Source organism: Lissotriton helveticus, chromosome 8, assembly GCF_964261635.1.
Source record: "Lissotriton helveticus chromosome 8, aLisHel1.1, whole genome shotgun sequence".
In the NCBI taxonomy this organism is placed as follows: Eukaryota; Metazoa; Chordata; class Amphibia; order Caudata; family Salamandridae; genus Lissotriton; species Lissotriton helveticus.
In genome coordinates, this window is record NC_136069.1 from 1,009,244,679 (window position 1) to 1,009,264,293 (window position 19,615).

The window sequence follows — 19,615 nt, forward strand, 5'->3', positions numbered from 1 at the left end:
AGGAGTTTAGCGAAACAATTAGTATCTGAGCCCCGGTCATGCCCATACATGGTTTAACCTACGAGTGAAGTGGGTAATTTGGGACTAGCTCTCTAGAGCATAAATATTAAAGAAGAAAAAGACTAAATTAGTTGGAGAACAATCACAGAAAGACCCTACCTTCATGTTATAAGTTTCAAGCAAGGTTACTAGATGAGTTTAGTTATTTTTTTGAAAAAACATTAATCATTAGAGTGGAGTAACTCTTTAAGAAAAAAACAGTAAAGGTCATAAGAAGACATAGTATTTAAGAAAGAAGAAGAGAAACAGATATAGGTGAAGCAGAGAGAGAGATTTAATTATCACTTACCTACTGAATCCACCTTAGAGCTACAGCAGTGCCGAAAGTGGGTAAGCACAACCTGAAATACACAAAACAAATACAATTAGGAAGAAGCAATATATCACAGGAATAATAGAGCTATATTTTTAGTTGTAGCACTGCAGAAAAAATAGCTATACATACAGAAGAGAAGCAAAGGTCACAACAGCATTTGGTAAGGTACACAGAGAGATAGAAGATACAGTATATTAAGTGTTTAAAGGACATAGTGATAATTGTGTATTCCTTTGCAGCTGAATATAAGCCAGTAGCATAAGAAGAAAAGAAAGGACGACGTCTGAAGCTGAAGAAAGTATCAGACGCTGTGTGGCAGTCTCTTCTCTATCCAATCCCCTTTCCCCCCTTGGGCCTCGTTAGCAATCAGATAATAACAATCTGGTGCGGGAGGCTTGAGTGGGGCGTTGGGAACTTGCGGCATTCGACTCCTGTGCATTAGAAAGAAGAGCATCAACTCCTGACAGTAGCCCTCTAAAAATGTATCCAGCCTGTCATTGCAGAGCCTCTGTGTGCAGTTTAAACTGCCTTTCGACCTGGTAAAATAAACCTTTTGCCGGGTCCAAACTTCCTGTTTTATACATATGAGTGACCCCTGAGGTAGGCCCTTCACTACCCAGACAACAACGTGCAATGTATTTAAGAGGCAGGACATGTACTTTTAAGTATGCCTTTTAAGTACTTTTACATGCCCTAGTAGTGAAAAACTCTCAATTTTGCTTTTCCCTAATGCAAGGCTTATGTCTCCCAAAGGATAACATTGGGATTACCTTATTATATTTTATACGTGTAATTCCAAAATATGAATAGACAGACCTTTTGAGTTTGGTGTCTCTGGGATCACAATTTAAAATCCAAATTTATGGTGAAGTCAGATTTTCAAATGCAAATCTGAAAATGCCACTTTTCGAAAGTTGACATTTTCTTACTTTAGCAATTTGGTACCTGGTGCCTGTCTCTGATACACATCCGGGGAGGGTGCCAGCTGGGCTTTCTTTATTGCCCCTAGATAGCCACACACAGTGGGAGCTTAGGTGTGACTTGATGGGCAATCCTGGCAGGATGGTAGAAAGGAGCTGGACCCCGTCTCACTGACACCTGAATAGAATGTGTCCTGCCCCACACGAAAGGCTGAAAACCTCCCAGTGGTGAGTGCCAGGGAAGGAAAACAGAACCTTGGTGTACTTCAAATACCTGTCTTTGAAGTATCCCCAACTTCAACGGCACAACTGGTTATAAGTACTAGACCTATGGCACCATCACTTCAGTACAATTCTGGACCTGTGAAGTCTCCTCCTAGAGGAAGGACTGATGTGCTGCTAAATGACTGCCACTCTGCTGGACTGCTGCTTTGCTGGACTCTTGCCTTGCTGTGCTGCTTTTCTGCCTTGTGTTCCCCTGCCTGGGTGAGAAAGACTGGACCTGTATCACTTGAACCCAGGGTGACTCCAAGGGTTAGCTGGCTGGCTTGGCTCCTATTCTGAAGCCTCATGGACATAAAAGTCTTCCAACCTACCTACTTCTGTCCCTGGACTCTGTCATCTGTGAGTCTACCCTATCATGTGGAGCCACACCAGTTCAGGATGCTTGGACATGGGCCTTAGGTGCTTGCTCCCGTAAGACTCATGCATCTTCTTTCGAAGAAGCATATCACTGCTGGTGTGTGAATCCGAACTGGCACATCGCCCCTGTTCCGTGAATCATGACCAATGCATCACTCCTGTTGCATGGATCAGAAGTAGCGCATCGCTCCTATTGCCTAGACGAGAACTGAGGTAATGCCTCTGCTGTGTGGATCGGCCCCAACAAATTGCCTTCAGAACCACCACTGTGCAGCGGTTTTGCAAGACCTTCGTATACCCGTTGAGATTATCCTCAAAGATGATGAATCTCTGCATTGCAGTTCTTTGCTCATCGCAGCCAAAGCATCACCGCCTCTGAGCAGATCAGGCCTGGTGCATCACCACCATTGCGTGGATCGGCACTGACATATCGCTTCAGCTGCACCCTACATCTTTGATGTGTTTCATAAAAATCAATGTGTGGCTGTTGTTCATTCGATATAATGTCGAATAAAACATAAGAGATTAAAACGAATAGTGAAGGTGGCTGCAAAAGTATATTTTAATTTGTGTTTAAAAAATATTTTTGATAAATTCAACAGCTGTGTAGTCAGGTTTCAAATGTCATAAGACACTTGCTGAATTGTTACATTTTGCACATATCGGGCAGTGACATGTTCTTGATCAGCACGCTAAACATTAAAAAGAATCTCTTTCAGCATTAATTAAATGCTCCCCAGAAAGCACATATGGGTGTGCGCAATACACATATACATTTATACTGTGGAAGCACATGCCTAATCTAGGGAGGGACACACTTCTTACACTAGAGGTTTGGGACCAAACCAAGTATACCCGTATGAAGGCCATTTTAATTGCCATATATGGGCTGACCCCTGAGAAGTATCGCCAAAGATTCACAGACAGCCAAAAGCTCCCTAACAAATCCTGGGTATATTTTGTTGATTACTCCTGTAAGGCACTGAATGGTTGGGTTTGGGGCAGCAAGGTTAGAGATTTTAATGGGTTGTACAGTTTAATCAAGGGAGAGCACTTGATCAGTATCAGTTTTTCCGAGTTGCACCAGCACCTAGTTGACAGTAAGCTGACTGACCCCAGGAAGTTTTCTGAGGCGAACCACTGGGCTAGCACCAGAGTGTGCAAGAAGGTATCTGGGGGACTACCACAAAGGTGGTCAAGGTTGCAATCAGAAGAAAGCGGGGGGAGAAAAACGAAAAAATAAGAAATTCTTAAAAGGCCATAAATACTACCACATTTGTTGGTAAAAGTGCCAAACACTATATGCCTTTCTAGGTGCTGCTTTTGAAATTCTACAAACTTCATTAAACCAGCCAGTGTCTTCTTTATTGCCATTATACTTTGCCACCCATGGGTTGGACCAGAATCGTGTAAGCTTACTTAATAAATACAACATTATAGGTTTCTACTATGGTACTTTAATCATCATTCTTGAGGTGCAAATACTGAGCAGGAGGCCCTCATATTCGTGCCTTTTAAGTATTCTTCAGTGTTCCATTTTGCAGTTCTTCTATTCCGGAACAATGCCAGGGGTAAAGGGGGCAGTATTTTGAGCTCCAGTCAAGATTCTGCATCTAAAGCACAGGGGATCATGATCACTCTCAAGCCATTGGAAAACCTCCATATCCATTACCAATTTTTATTGGTCATTTGGGAATAAGATGAAATCAATCAAACTGGCTCTGTTACTGCTACGGTATGTAGCGACCGCAAGGCAATCCAAAGTAATGCAGCCATTTAGACAGGTAAATTGCAGATTGGATAGACTTGCAAATCGTCTCAATTTAATTATGTCTGCTGAGTGGAATGGAACTTTCAATAACTGGTATCGGGGTACCCCAACTCGCCTGCTCTTCACTTACTGAGTTATTGCAAAGCCGTTCTGGAGGATGCATATTAAAGTCAACACAAATTATCATTATATGCTTTGCACTGGCATTCACCTTAGCCTTTATTCCGTAGGATGCTTATTTTAATAACACTAGTTGGCCCCTGAGTTTACCATGCTGGTTTGAATTTCAAATACCATCGATAACGTTAGTTAGAATCTGCATTTTCCCTTCACCCTAAAACAATCTTGCCTACAGCACGCATAGCAGAATAGTAGAAGCTGTGACTTTTGTTGCTGTATAATCCAGTTTTGTTGGGATCCAAGGAGAGAGCCCTCGAATTCTCTCCCTCCACTGGATCGAGTTGCCTCAGTTGAAAAGCCTATATAGTGCAAAGGTACAAATTATGCCATGCAACTGTCCGCAGCCCACCTCTCCTGAAAGCAACAGATCTCTTTGGAACGTATAAATGCCACCCAATCGCTATCCTCAAACGTTTGTTGCAGGCCAGCTAAGGTCCATGATACAATAGTAATCCTATCGCCTCTGCGCTGAATATTACTCTCTACCAATTGACAGAAACGCTGCTGAACTCTCCCAGCGTAGGCCCAGTTTAGCTGCTTTTCTCTCTGACCCATTTCCACTAATACTGGATGCATGATTATCTAGGGAGCATCCAGGTGTTGATGTTGGCAACATTTGACAGTTACAGTAGATGGTACTCTATCACTAATTGCACTATCCAACCCTATTACTGGTGCTGGTACAGGTTCATCACAGTTTATAACTTTTCCATGGAAATACACGGTTCTGTTCACTTGGGGGTTAGCTGGAGGTACAATATCCTTGAGCAGCATCTTCACACAATTTTCATCTTCCCATATTTCTTTCTTTGTAACCGCACTTATCCCCAAAAAAGCACGAGCCATTATAACAATTTGTGCTTGCATGATAGTCAGTGGTCATTTTTTTCGTGGTCATTTTTTTCTTTTCTCTTGAGTTGCGTTGTTAAATTCCCAAGATGTGCCCACTAGCCCATTCTCGAAGATTGGATCCAGGGATTTTATCTGGGCTGTACAAACCAGGATGCTCTTTACAGCAGAAGCATTGCTAGCCATACTGGGCATACACCCATGGGTACTTGAGATACTCAATTGCTTATACATTTAGCCACCCTAGAGATCATCGTACTGGAAGACTTTGACAGCAGTGGCAATAGTTTATTGTAGGGTGGTAGAGATGTTCTGGGGATCAAAGTGTGTTCACATGGTTTTGTAAGACTGTAGGACTCAGCCTAATGTATGACCCGGTTCACTGATGACAAGAAAGATTTAATAGTTCTGAAGCTGGGGCTGAAGCCACCAGCCGAGCGGAGTCAATATCTGTTTTCACCGCGAGCACCTCTACATCTGATTAAATCTGCCAGCCAATTAAATCACTTTCAATCAGCTTTGTTTTAACTTTGGGTTGTCAGTCATTCCAATGCACCCCATCTTTGCTCAACACAACTTGAGCACAGAGTCTGGCATCATCAAGAGAGGAAGAGAAGTCAGTGGCCAAGAATGGACCTCATGGCTTCTGAACAAGTTCCCTCCAACTTCGGAGTCTTGGAACGGGTTTACTCCAAAAAAAAACATACATGAGGGGGTAATATATATAGATAGCATGCAGTGTTAAAGGAAGGATGAGAGCTGAGGAGGGCAATGTGAGAACTATCCACTTAATAATGCTGATGCTTAATGCAAAAGTGAAAAGGACTGATCAAACAGTGGAGTTGGTTTGGAAGCTGTGCTCTTGTTAGCACTTGTTAGCCCACAGGTTTTAACTGGTCCCTAAGAAAGCACAGGAGTCCCACTGTAAATTTCACTAGCAGCTTGTCAGAAGTTAATGTGAGAAAGTCAATGGGTTATCGGCAAGCCAAAAGCTCATGTAAGCATTAGTTGCCCGTTCATAACCGTGACTTGCAAATCATCTCCTGGGGACTCCATTATACACTGTAATTCAAATTAGGCACTTCAGAAGTTAAGGTGTATGCTGCAGGGATCTGTTGATCACATTCTGTTCGGTAACAGAAAGGGAGATTGTTGTGTTAGCCTGGTGTGCAAATACCCTTGATCCCTTTAAGAGAGTCTGTCTTAGTGTCTGAAGGCCTGATTACGAGTCTTTCATTTTTTCCGACCTATGCATAAACCTTAGTTTACACAGGGGTCTGAAAAATGAACAGTTGAGTATTATTTAACATATTCGATAATTATTGGATGTGTTACATACCTCGAACCTTTGTTAAATGATGGCAGGTTTACCCTGCCAAAAGTTAACGGGAAAACCATATGATAATTACCGTATCAATTGGATTTTGATGCGCTAAATTCCAAAATCTGCATGTTATTCCCCAGAAACTCATAATAGGTGCTATTTATCCCACCAGATACATAAAAAAACACGGTGCTATTGTTAATTGACGGGTGCAGACATTAGCACCTACACTTGTAATCAGGCCCTAAGTGGGTAAAGTTGTGTTCTTTAGTTCTACTCTCCCTGTTCCCCATCCTCCCTTACCCTCCCAAAAAACACACAAGAGCTGACAAACAAGAGACTATACATAGCCATCAGGCCACTGAAGGTTAATCACAATTTTTATATTCTTTTTCTCCCCCGCCTCTTGGTGGTTTTGAGGGGAGGGGGTGATGAGGATGGGTGGTCTAAAACTCTTTTTACATAAAGTTTACTTGCATTTTAAATATGCAAAAGAGGGAAACCCTCATGTTAGAAATGGGGTTTCTGGTTGGCTAGGGTATGCACCTAGGCCAGGCCGAACCCACCACTCTAGTCAGGGTAAGGGGATTACACATTCAAGACAACCCCTGCTCACCCCTTTGGTAGCTTGGCAGAGCAGTCAGGCTTATCCCAGGGGCAGTGTGAAAAGCATTTGCGCAACGCACACACACACACCAGTGACTCCGTCGGCACACCACTAAAAAGAGAATCCACACAAGTTTATATAAAAATAACCTTTGTATTATACCAAAAACCCATTAGACCACAACCACATAAATCTCTGTGCCACTAGGCAATCTTCCTAACAGTACATATCATAAATCATATTTTGCCACCTAGGCAACTGTCAAAATAATGCATGGATTATAAATCACTGAAATCATATATTACTTTGTCAACTCAGCAGGTGGTCATAATCCATTTAGTGCAATAACAAAGGTCATAAAAGGCAAGAACCATAAGGAAAACTTAACACCACCATTTACCCTCACTGTACATAAACCATAACATTTGGGCATGAATTACAGGCTGGGTTATACATACTTCCTTGCCGATGGGTATAATATACCAGCCATTAGATATGCAAGGAAAACAACACATACCCCATGAATGACCACCTGACACCAGAGGCAGGCCACTCCTGCTCTGTTCAGTATGGTAATTAGATATCAGGTGCAGGGCCTAGCAGCACCTGCGTGCCTCTTAGCAGTAATATGGTATATGGCCACAGTTGGTGGGGGGTATCTTCCTGGATCCCTCTATATATGAGACCAACAGCAAGCAAAGCAGCTGCCTGTGGACATGGGGTGCAGCTGCTGATCGTGCAGCCTTTTCGTGTGTTGAGATGACGGCCAATTCCCCTGGGGCGTGACTCACCATTGAGCTCTCCAGTAGATTGGCATCAGGCTCCACCCCTTGGATGGCCTTCAGTCCACGCCACCTCCCTTGGCTGCGTCTAACACTCTCTGTGACTGTGCTTTGTTCCGCTCTGGTCTCCACTACCAGGTGCCCTCCTCTTGTCCCTTCCAGGCAGGCGGAGGCAGATTGGAGACCACAAGACTCTGGTTTCTTCCGGCGGTTGGGCCCCGGCTCCTCCCGGCGTTGCTCAGCGATGCAGGGGAACTCCTGACCAGGGTTTCTGACTGCTTGGGCGGCAAAATCATCTGCAACCCAGGTCCACATAGCAGAGCCCCGGCCGTGGAGAATGTTAGAAATAGGTACAAGCCACCAGGGAGACTGCTTCTTCAACCTCAGCTCTCCCCTCCTATTGCTCAAAAATAGATAAATGGATACCCACAAGGAAGGTGCAGTGCTGCAGGACAAACTAAAGAGCTCCTCACGTGCTTTCACTTGAGATAGAAGGGGCAGGACACTTCACTCACCACGCACTGTTTCCCCGGTTTAGGACAGTCCTCTCCTATGCTCTAGATAGGAGCACCAACTGCAGGCCTGTCCTGCCCCACACACATCAGGGGCAGTGTTCCTCACTCAATTTCTCCAGCACTCCTCCCAGGCAGGACACTTTAAAATCCAGCAAGGATCTTTCTTGAAATCTTGTATCTCCCTAAGATTTGCAAAAGGAGGCCAGGAAACACAAGCCCTAGGAGAGTCCTTCACAAGCAGGATACTACAGCAGGGTAATAACAGTCTGTCCTTTTCCTCCACCAGACAGAAGCCTCAACTGCAGGCCATTCAATCCCTAACACAGAAAAGGCAGCACTCTACACGCATTCCTTCTTAGTAGGGTACTCTTGCTCCCTAAAGTATTCTAAAGTTCTGGGATTTTGGTTGTAATACTTATACTCCATTTTGCATTGTTTTCTTTGAGACAAGGGTCGCTGAACACAGTCCAAAGCAGTTCTGTGCTCCCTGGTGCAGCATGACCACAGGGGGTGGAGAGAGCATTGTGAAAAAGGAGAGACAGCCTATGCAGGTGCAAGGGAAACTCCTTCCACCACTCTATAGGCAGACCAGGGGCTGTATTACATATGAGCATAACAGGTGTTTGCGCCCACTTTGCACGCCCCCGGGGCACTTTGATATTATAATAGGGGGAGCAGACTCTTGTGTGTCCCCGCCTCTATAATACCCATTGCGCTAGTGCACTTAAAGCACCAGTGCTATCAACAGAGGGTGTTCCCTCATTTGCATAGGGGTGTGCCCTATGCAAATGAGGGGATTCCTTTGACTCTCTGCCCATGCAATATTACCGACACAGGAGCAGAGTCAAAGAAGCCCTCAGGAGGGGCACTGACAGTGCACCATTTAAAAGGTGGCGCACTATCAGTGCGCCTCCTGACATCAGCCCTCTACAGGGGGTAAAGGGGGTCCCATGTACCCCGAGACATCCCGTTGCAGGCGGCTGCAGTCACTGACTACACCCACCTGCAAAGGGATCTTTAAACCCCTTTGAAAGTGCAGGCGGGTGCCGCCTGCACAGTGAAAAGATGGAGCAGCTGCTCCATGTTTTCACATCAATACGCTGGGCAGCTTGAGTTCACAGCTGCCCTGGGCTCAGTGCATTCACCATAATGGGGCGCATTGACATTGTTTGTGCCTGGTACACCTTTTCAAAGGTGCGCTGGGGCTAACACTGCCAATACATAATACGTCCCCAGGTCTATTCAGCACTGCGATGAGTCACCCATGAAAGATAAGGCACGCCTCAACCCCCCAGTGACTGTCTAGATTGAATGCACTTCCCAGCTCCTGTCACTCAAACATCTGACGCTGAATACACAAAAAGCCAGAGTCACACAGAATGGTAAAGTAAGAAAATGCCAATGTTCTAAAAGTAAAAAGAACAATTGATGGACATAATGTTGAACAATATCAAATATTCACCTCTTTACAGAGGTCTGGTCCTAAATCCATCGTTTTTTGCTCCCCATGTCATTCTTCTTTCAACCCAGCCATATGCGAATCAGACTTGACCCTGTCCCCCATGGGAACAGTCAAGCCCGAACTGCGAGGCCAGGATCTCTCTGTACTCAAATAGAAGCATCATAGGACCGGTTTTTGGGTTTCACCCCTCATCAGCCAGGCTAACTTGACTCCAGTGGCATGGAGACCACGGACCCACATCTGGGTATACCCGTCCCACTCAAGGTGACAAATGTAAAAAGAACAATTGATGAACAGAATGTTGAACTATGTTAAGCTTTCACACCAGGACAGAGATCAGGCCTAAGTCCATGGTTTCTTGGTCCGATGCTATTTCAGTTTGAAACCCTGCCATATGACAATCAATCGTGACCCTGTTCCCCATGGGAACAGTCCAGCCAGAACAGCAGACCAAGTTCTCATGGGACTAAAAAAAAGGCATGCAGTACTAGCCAGGCTAGCTTGACTCCAGTGGCATGGAGAGCCCGGGACCCACATCTGGGCATACCCGTCCCACTTGGGGTGACAAACGCGACAAGAAAAGTCAGTGAACAGAGTGTTGAACAATGTCAAACATTTACCCCAGTACAGAGATCTGGGCCTAAATTCATCATGTTTTGCTCCCCATGCCATTCCAGTTTAAACCCAGCCATATGCAAATCATTCTTGACCCTGTTCCCCATGTGAACAGTCCAGTCGGAACTGCCAGGCCAGGTTCTCCCTAGAATGGAAAACAAGCATCCTAGACCCAGTTTCACCTCCATCAGCCAGGCTAGCTTGACTCCAGTGCCATGGATGGCACGGTACCAATGCTTGAGCATGCCCTTCCCACTCGGGTGACAAATGTAAAAAGAACAATTGATGGACAGAATGTCACTTTCTAAAAGCGGCATTTTCAACCACAGACTTTAATAATCATATTTACCAAAAGGTGTGTTAATAAATTCGGAGTTCGAAGAGCCTAAACTCAATGTTTCTACCTTATCCTTACTGTTAGTTACACATGTAAATTTCCTACAGTGCAGCCCCAATGATAAGCCTATGGGGCAGATAGCCCTTCAATAGTGAAAAACAAAATACAGATTATTTCACTATCAGGGCATGTCACAGGCACCAGTACTTGTCCATCTTTTCACATACACTGCACCATGCCCATGAGGGTACATTGGGCTTACCTTAGGGGTGCCTTACAGTAAGGAAAGGAAAGGTTTGGGTCTGGCAGGTGGGTGGGCTTGCCGGGACAACATGGTAGTTTACAACTGTGCATGCAGACACTACAGTGGAAGGTCTGAGCACATTTACAGGGCTACTCATGTGGGTGGCACAACCAGTGCTACAAGCCCACTAGTAGCATTTGATTTACCAGCCCTGGCACACACCAGGTACTTTACTTGAGACTTAGCAGTAAATCAAATATGCCAATCATGAGTAACCAACCATATCATAATTTATACAGAAAGCATATGCACTTTAGCACTGGTCAGCAGTGGTAAAGTTCCCAGACTCCTATAGCCAACAAAAATGGGGTCAGAAAAATAGGAAGCAGAAGGCAAAATGTTTGGAGATAACCCTGCAGAAAGGGACAATTCCAACACCGCAATCAATCAATCAATCAATCAATCAATCAATCAATCAATCAATCAGAGCATTTATATAGCGCACTACTCACCCGGAGGGTCTCAAGGCGCTAGGGGAGGGGGGGTCCGCTACTGCTCGAACAGCCAGGTCTTGAGCTGCTTCCTGAAGGCAAGGTGGTCCTGGGTCAGGCAGAGGTGGGTCGGGAGGGAGTTCCAAGTCTTGGCGGCCAGGTAGGAGAAGGACCTTCCTCCTGTGGTGGCTCTTCGGATGCGCGGGACGGCGGCAAGGGCGTGGCTGGTCGATCGAAGCTGGCGAGTGGGAGCGTAGAAGTTGAGGCGGCTGTTGAGTTATCCTGGGCCTTGGTTGTGTAGGGCTTTGTGTGCGTGGGTGAGGAGACGGAAGGTGATTCTCTTGTTGACCGGGAGCCAGTGCAGATCTCTCAGGTGTCCGGAGATGTGGCTGCGACGGGGGATGTCTAGGATGAGTCGTGCTGAGGCGTTCTGAATCCGCTGGAGTCTCTTCTGGAGTTTAGCGGTGGTTCCGGAGTAGAGGGAGTTGCCGTAGTCCAGACGGCTGGTGACGAGGGCCTGGGTGACCGTCTTCCTGGTCTCGGTGGGGATCCACCGGAAGATCTTACGTAGCATGCGTAGGATGTTGAAGCACGACGAGGAGACGGCGTTGACTTGTCTGGTCATGGAGAGGGAGGAGTCCAGGATGAAGCCCAGGTTGCGTGCGTGGTCCGTTGGTTTGGGTGCGCTGCCTAGGGCGGGGGGCCACCAGGAGTCGTCCCAGGCGGAGGGTGAAGATCCCAGGATGAGGACTTCCATCTTGACCGAGTTCAGTTTCAGGCGGCTGTTCATCATCCACTTGGTTACGTCTGTCATCCCTTCGTGTAGGTTGGCTCTGGCGGTGGCGGGGTCGTTGGTGAGGGAGAGGATCAGCTGGGTGTCGTCAGCATAGGAGATGATGCTGAGGTTGTGTTGGCGTGCGATGGCTGCGAGGGGGCTCATGTAGACGTTGAAGAGGGTTGGGCTGAGCGAGGAGCCTTGAGGAACGCCGCAGATGACTTCGGTGGCTTCTGATCTGAACGGGGGGATGCGGACTCTCTGTGTCCTTCCGGCGATGAACGAGATGATCCATTCCAGAGCCTTCTCCTGGATTCCGACGTTGCTGAGGCGCTGCACTAGGGTACGGTGGCAGACAGTGTCGAAGGCCCCGGAGAGGTCTAGGAGGATGAGGGCCGCTGTTTCTCCGTTGTCGAGCAGGGCTCGGATGTCATCGGTGGCTGCGATCAGGGCGGTCTCGGTGCTGTGGTTGGCTCGGAAGCCAGACTGCGAGAGGTCGAGGGATCCGTTTGTCTCGAGGAAGGCGGCCAGCTGCTTGTTGACGGTCTTCTCGATGACTTTTGCAGGAAACGGGAGCAGCGAGATGGGGCGGTAGTTCTTGAGGTCGGTGGGGTCGGCTGATGGCTTCTTTAGTAGAGCGCTGAGTTCGGCGTGCTTCCAGCTCTCCGCGGTGTCGAAGGAGGTGTTGATGATGTCCCGCAGGTGGGGTGCGATGACAGCGTCGGCCTTGTTGAAGACGTGGTGAGGGCAGGGGTCGGTCGGTGATCCGGAGTGGATGGAGTTCATCGTGCGGACCGTGTCTTCGGTGCTGATCGGGGTCCAGGCGCGGAGGGTGGTGGTGGGGGGCGGTGGTTCAGTCGTGGCGTGCGTCAGTTGAGTGCTGAAGCTGTTTTGTATGTCCGCGATCTTGTTGTGGAAGTAGGAGGCGAGGGAGTTCCAGAGGTCTTGTGAAGGGGTGATGTCGTTGTTTCCGGCGTTGGGGTTGGAGAGCTTTTTAACGATGTTGAAGAGTTCCTTGCTGTTGTGTGCGTTGTTGTCCAGTCGTTCCTTGAATGCAGTTTTCTTGGTGGCGTGGATCAGTTGGTGGTGTTTTCGGGTGGCGAGCTTGAGGGCAGTCATGTTGTTTGGTGTTGGGTCTCTGCGCCAGGCTTTTTTGAGGGCTCGGCAGTTCTTCTTGGAGCTCTTGAGTTCGTCGGTGAACCATGGGGCTTTCTTGCTGCCGGGTCTGCTAGGCGGGGTCTTCAGCGGGGCGAGGTCGTCTGCGCAGTTGCTGATCCACATTGCGAGGTTGGTGGCCGCCTGGCTTGGGTTCGTTGCGCTGGTGGGAGGGTTCATGCTCAGGGAAGTCGCGAGCTGGTCGGCTGTGATCTTGTTCCAGCTTCTGCGTGCAACCTGTTGCTGGTGGTGGTGGATCGTGGTCCTTCTGAAGCTGAAGTGGACGCAGCTGTGGTCCGTCCAGTGGAGTCCGGTGGCGTGGCTGAAGGTGATGTCCTTGCTGGATGAGAACACGGGGTCAAGTGTGTGTCCGGCGTAGTGGGTGGGGGTGGTCACCAGCTGCTTGAGTCCAAGGTTTGCAAGGTTGTCCAGCAGGGTGGTGGTGTTGCGGTCGTTGTTGTTCTCCAGGTGGAAGTTGAGGTCCCCGAGGAGGATGTAGTCAGCGGAGGGGATGGCGTGCGGGCTGATGAAGTCGGCGATGTCTTCGCTGAATTGTGTGCATGGTCCCGGGGGTCTGTAGATGAGGGTGCCTCTGAAGGTCGTCTTGGGGTTGATGTGGATCTGGAAGTGCAGGTGTTCGGCGGGTGCAAGGGTGTCGTCGGTGTTGGTCGTGATGCGGATGGTGTTCCTGTGGATGATGGCGATGCCTCCTCCTGTCTGGTTGACGCGGTCCCTACGGATGATCTTGTAGCCGTCCGGGATGGCGATGGCGATGTCGGGCGCTGAGGTGGCGTTCATCCAGGTTTCCGTGAGGAAGGCGACGTCTGGGGCTGTGGCGTCGAGCAGGTTCCAGAGCTCGACGGTGTGTCTGTGGACGGAGAGGGTGTTGAGCAGGATGCACTTGAGATGGTTGCTGCTGGTGCTCGGCTTGGTCGGTGCTGGTGTAGTGTAGGTCCGGATGCAGGTGAACTTGCAGGAGTGGCAGCAGAAGGGTCCGTGGGTGCGTCTCGGGGTGGCTCGATAGCAGTCCGGGATTCGACCGGCATTGAGTGCGTGGAGTTTGGTGGCGTCGTAGGTCCGGCGGGTGGGCTGGTGTCCTCGGCAGCCAGGGGTCCTGGCACTGGGCGCGGTCCAGGCGCGGACGGGCGCAGACGGGCTTACCTTTGGCGCGCCTTCGGCGCACAATTGGCGCGCCCGCTGTGCGTCAATGCTGCGCGTGCGCACGGTCGCCATTTATGGCGAAGTGCGAGGAAGGGAGGAGCAGCTGGGAGGCGGGAGCGGGGAGGGCACAGAAAGAAAAGGGGGCGTGTCTGAACTCTCGGCAGCGGGAGCAGGGAGCGGGGCGGGGGGCACAGGGGGCAACAGCGGGAGAATACAGCACAGGGGGGCACACAGAAAGGCGAAAAAGGGGCAAAAATACCTCAATAGGCAACGAGGCAGCAGGAAAAGAACTCGGCACACACAGGCTGCAGGGGACCACGCCGAGCGACGGCAGGGGGCGTGGTCAGCAGGCAGCAGGCAGGCTCAGTGAGGCAGGCGGGGAGCATACGCTACAGCTGGTGGCCGTGCGGCGCGGGGGTGTCCTAAGGCTAGGTCACACTCACCTGCGCCGCACGGTCGCCATTTATGGCCAAGTGCGAGGGAGGGAGGAGCAGCTGGGAGGCGGGAGCGGGGAGGGCACAGAAAGAAAAGGGGGCGTGTCTGAACTCTCAGCGGCGGGAAGCGGGCGGGGGGCACAGGGGGCAACAGTGGGAGAATACAGCACAGGGGGGCACACAGAAAGGCGAAAAAGGGGCAAAAATACCTCAATAGGCAACGAGGCAGCAGGAAAAGAACTCGGCACACACAGGCTGCAGGGGACCACGCCGAGCGACGGCAGGGGGCGTGGTCAGCAGGCAGCAGGCAGGCTCAGTGAGGCAGGCGGGGAGCACACGCTACAGCTGGTGGCCGTGCGGCGCGGGGGTGTCCTAAGGCAATCTCTGTGTCATTGATCGAGATAGCATACTTTGATAGCCCACCCCTTTCAAAGTGTAGTTGGGGAATTTTGCACACTGATTACAGGGGCAGTGCAAAAACTGATCTGGGTGCAAACAAGATTAAACAGCTGAATCATGATCATAATTGTTGCTGTTGTACTTGGGGATGAGCTTTATTAAAACTAGAAAAATAATATAGTTTATAAGAAATATTGCAAACATGCAGAATTGATATGTAACAATGAAAATAAAGTGCCTTTGTAGTAGGCAACCATATTCACTCACTAGGCCTGAAAACCTGGATTTACATTGCTTGACCAAAAAACTGACATGACTAAAGAATGATGACATAACCTAAAATGTTTATTTTTCTATCTTTTCCCTGTACATATTTTTCATAATGCATGATAGTTGTATAAATGTTTCATAGAACTCAGGAAATGTTTTGACTTTCACAAAGAACACTGTTAACAAATGATTAGAAATTTTGATAGGGTAATGAGGAATTATTGTATGAAGATGCAGCATTCTTAAAGAAGATGGATGGTTCCTGTGCTAAATGCTATTCTTTTCGTTATATGGATGTTTCAACATTTACATAGACCACTAATAAGCACATGAAGACATTTGAAATATTGAAAGCTTAGAATTGTAGTTTATACTTGGGAAAGTAGACCTGAATGGGAGAATGGCCTATACTGAAACTTAGAATTGATACAACTTAGTTGCAAACTTAGAAATGTTTAACTAAACTTTGTTGCCTAAAGACAATTGTATTCTTGGTGTGAAAACTCGGAGTGATCCTGTTCCCAGGAGAGCATCGCTAACTATTTGGCTGACTGAAGATAGAAAAAGCAACATGTTGCAAAACCTCATTGAATATGTAGTCTGTAATAGAGTATGTTCCTAGAGTAGGATCATCAGTCTTTTCCGAAACACTTGTCCAGACCCATGTACCCCGACTTTATTCCACGTTGCTCTGAGACTCTACTGAGTTTCTTGACCCTCCCTTTATAGGACATTCTGCTTTGACTGATTATTGATTATTTGAGCTGACTTTAATGCTGAAACCTTATGCATTTATCTCTCTCTCAAACTAGAACTCTTTATGGGTTCTGACTGACACCTTTCCCCAAATTCTTAGAATAGGGATTCTTTCCTTGTCAGAACATGCATATTGACTTATTGGTAATTTGATTATTGACAAAACTAATGATTGATATTGATGTCTTCATATCATGATGCTAATAAAGATGATTTACTAAAAGATAAGTAATAAAACCCTTGAACTTAAACCGAGCTCTCATTTTTGACTGACAATAGATTAGTGAATGTGACTGCAATTTATGTGATGTTCAGCTCTTGATCTTATCTAAAACAACGGCAACGATTCATCGCAAACAAACAAATACAAGAGAGCAGCTGGTGGTTAGTCCTAACACAGGTAAACTGAGACTTTTTTTTAAATTGAAAAACAATTTGCTGTGATCTTTGGCACATGACAGCCTCCACAATTTCACTAGCATAATTTGCAAAAGGAAAAGCCTCACACAATTTGTGTAGAAAACAAAGCACATTCTGAGTTTACGCTCCTAAAAAAAAAACACTCACAGTATTACAGCATTATCCTCCATTACGAGGTCCCAAAATTAGAATATTTACAAGATATGCATTTGCCACCGGGGTTTGTGAAGGTCCTGGAAAAGGGTCTTCACTAGCAAATGAAAAGCTATATTATACAGAGCTGAATAGGATGGGGTCAAGACCTCCTTGAAAAGTTTCAATATTACATAGTTGTGGAGGCAAGATGGCGGCGGCGTTCTAGACCGCTGCGGGAAGCTCCGCTGAACAGTACCCCACGGCGATGATTTGAGAGGTGCCAGTTATGAATGTCGGAGGAAAGCATCAGACGACGCAGCCTAAACCAAATACAGGCTCAGCAGAGTGAATAATAAAAAGCTTGGTACAAGCCGGTTACATAGTAATGCAGAAATGTAACAATGCAACGCCCAAACTTGCTTTCGGATTTCCCGCGATGACGCTGAACCAGATGGAGGGGGTTTGTGCTGAGGATTCACAGGGCTCAGTTGATATAGCGGCGCCTTGGGACTGAGATCTCGCCTGACCTTTCTGTCCTCACTAATTGGTTTCGCCGTACTGAGATTTGCTGGGCACACCCGACTTGCTAGAGACGCCGCTGATCGCCGCAGTGCGGGCGGCTCTCTGGTCGGTCCTGTGGCCGTGATTGACTCTTCCTGTTTTCCCGGGGGTGATTTCGCCTATCAAACGAGCCCGCTGTGCCACACAACCAGAATGGCCCCAAAGATCGCTGCTGCTACGGCTGCCGCTGCTGCCTCTAAAACCCGAGCGGCGAAGCAGGCTCTCCGCGATCGAGAGCTAGCGCTGAAACGAGCTGGAGCTGGAGCACTAAGCTCTGAGAGGACTCCCGGCTCCGACATCATTCAAACTTCAGCTCCGGTGAAGCAATTGAAATCTTCGAAGCAACTGCCATCTACACCCGGACCGGGCCCCTCGGTGGTCGATCTCCTTAGGAAGACGCCTGCTTCTCTTCCCCCTCACCTGTCAACGATTACAGCGCCGACGGAGGCTCGATCCATGATGACTGGTCCCTCCCCCCCCGGACTGGAGATTGTAGGTAAGACGGGGGGAGTGCTGCCAGGAGGTTGTGTTCTCGTGCCTGATCGAGAGGGGGGATGTCAAGGAACTCTAACACTGTGTCTACAAATGGAGATTCGAACATTTTAGGGGTAAACTTGCCTAATCAACCGCAGATTGCGGAGAAACAGCTCCCTATGACCCGTGAAGGTTTGGATTTACAGGCATCCCTATGCCTTCCCTCTGCTCCTATCTCTACCCCCGGGGCTGCTGTTTCTATTCCCTTACCTGTTCAGAGCCCGGCTCTTGAAGATCTCAATGTACTACCACCTTTAATAAACACTCTGACATTGACTAATGAGCCTGAGCCCGAACTTGAAACCGAGACTAGCGCTGAAATTTTGACTCAATCTGTGGCGCAAAACGCAGAAAGTATGGAATGTACGGGGAAGATATCTAAGCCACGAAAGGATTGTACTATATTCTGACTCGCTGGACACAGATAGAGATCCGTCTGATTTCTATTCAATATCTGAGGGACTTGACGATCTTAGATGGTCACATGAATCAGACTTGGAGTCAGAGGTCAACACTGGCTCTGGCCCTGATACTAGTACAACAGAGAGTGATCACGATCCAACCCGAGATGATTCTAGGGGAGGTAAGAGAACTGTACGGAGGAAGAAAAGGACCCATCATGGCGCATCAAATCTGCAGTGGGACTATTCTCCAACATCGGCACCAGCTCTTAATTCTCAGGAGCATGCCCCCACATCTCAGCCTGAGTCATCTACCTCTTTAGATCATCAAAGTGCTACACTGACCACAGGAATGGATACAGTTCTGCAGGCAATCGCCTCCCACCGGGAACAGACCTCAAGGGATGGTCGAAGGGCACAATTAGCGTTGCATAAGGTACAGGGCGTAGTTCACAAACTTTCAAAATCTGTTGCAGCCTCTAATGTAAGGATGACGGAGAAGGAAGATCGCATAGTAATCAACGAAGCAGAAGCCACAGTTACTCAGGAACGAGTTGAATCTCACGAGGAGGAATTAAAGGATGTTAGATGGAAATTGGAGGATATGGAAAACCGTCTTCGACGCAATAATCTTCGCGTCCTTGGAATTCCTGAAAAATGCGAGGGCGAGGATATACGCACTTTCATTATCCAGTTATTTAAGGACACTCTCCCGGAACTTGCCTCTTGGAATTGGGATATGGAAGTGCAACGAGTCCATAGAGTGCCATCTACCCTGAAGGCCTCCTCACCGCAGGGGAAATATCCCGTGCAGTGTTGGTTTATTTTGGAAACTTTCTTCTCCGCCAGGCCATTGCTGACAAAGCAAAGCCCGAAGCTCGGCGTACCAGAAACACTATCTCCTACTTTGTTAGGCCTGACTTTTGCCACACTACCGTGGAGAGAAGATGGCGTCTTCGCCAGATGATTAAACCCTTTTTGGACAAAAAAGCTCAGGTGTATCTCAACAACCCTGCTAAACTGAAGGTTATTTATAAAGGCCAGGTTAAATTCTTTACCTCTGAGATAAAAGCAAAGGAGTTCTTAGACAGTATGACCTGAGTTTTGATATTTTTTTGCAGCAGTAGAGTAATTGAATGTCTAGAGTAGTTTGAGATTGAGCTGCGATAGAGATTTTACAGTGAAGCAGCTAGATCTCCGGCATATGTTGGCTGCATATGCAGATATAATTTTGCGAATTATGTCATTAGGATTATAGGCGTTAAAATAATCATTTTACTTTCTTATCTGTCACGGTCTGTATTTCTCTCTATTTTTTTTTTTTTTTCCGAGACACTATTTTTGCACTATTTCTGCACTTTCTCAATTCTCTCAGCTTTTTGAATAGCACAAGTTTAATATTAATGGTACTGGTTAGGGAACTTCTCACCATCATCATAGACTCTATTAGAGTCTAAATGCCTCGAAGGTTGGTGAGTGGGGGGAGGGGGGCGGTGGGT

At 47.7% G+C, this 19,615-nt stretch overlaps 1 long non-coding RNA gene across 1 annotated transcript in view; it reads right to left on the reverse strand.

The window, feature by feature from the left end:
- The window catches only part of LOC144771854 (uncharacterized), a 385,300-nt gene that overhangs the window by 106,282 nt on the left and 259,403 nt on the right, over positions 1-19,615 (reverse strand). The window contains exon 3 of the long non-coding RNA XR_013599518.1: positions 350-401. This is a non-coding gene — a long non-coding RNA (uncharacterized LOC144771854). The remainder of the gene's footprint in view (positions 1-349; positions 402-19,615) is intronic.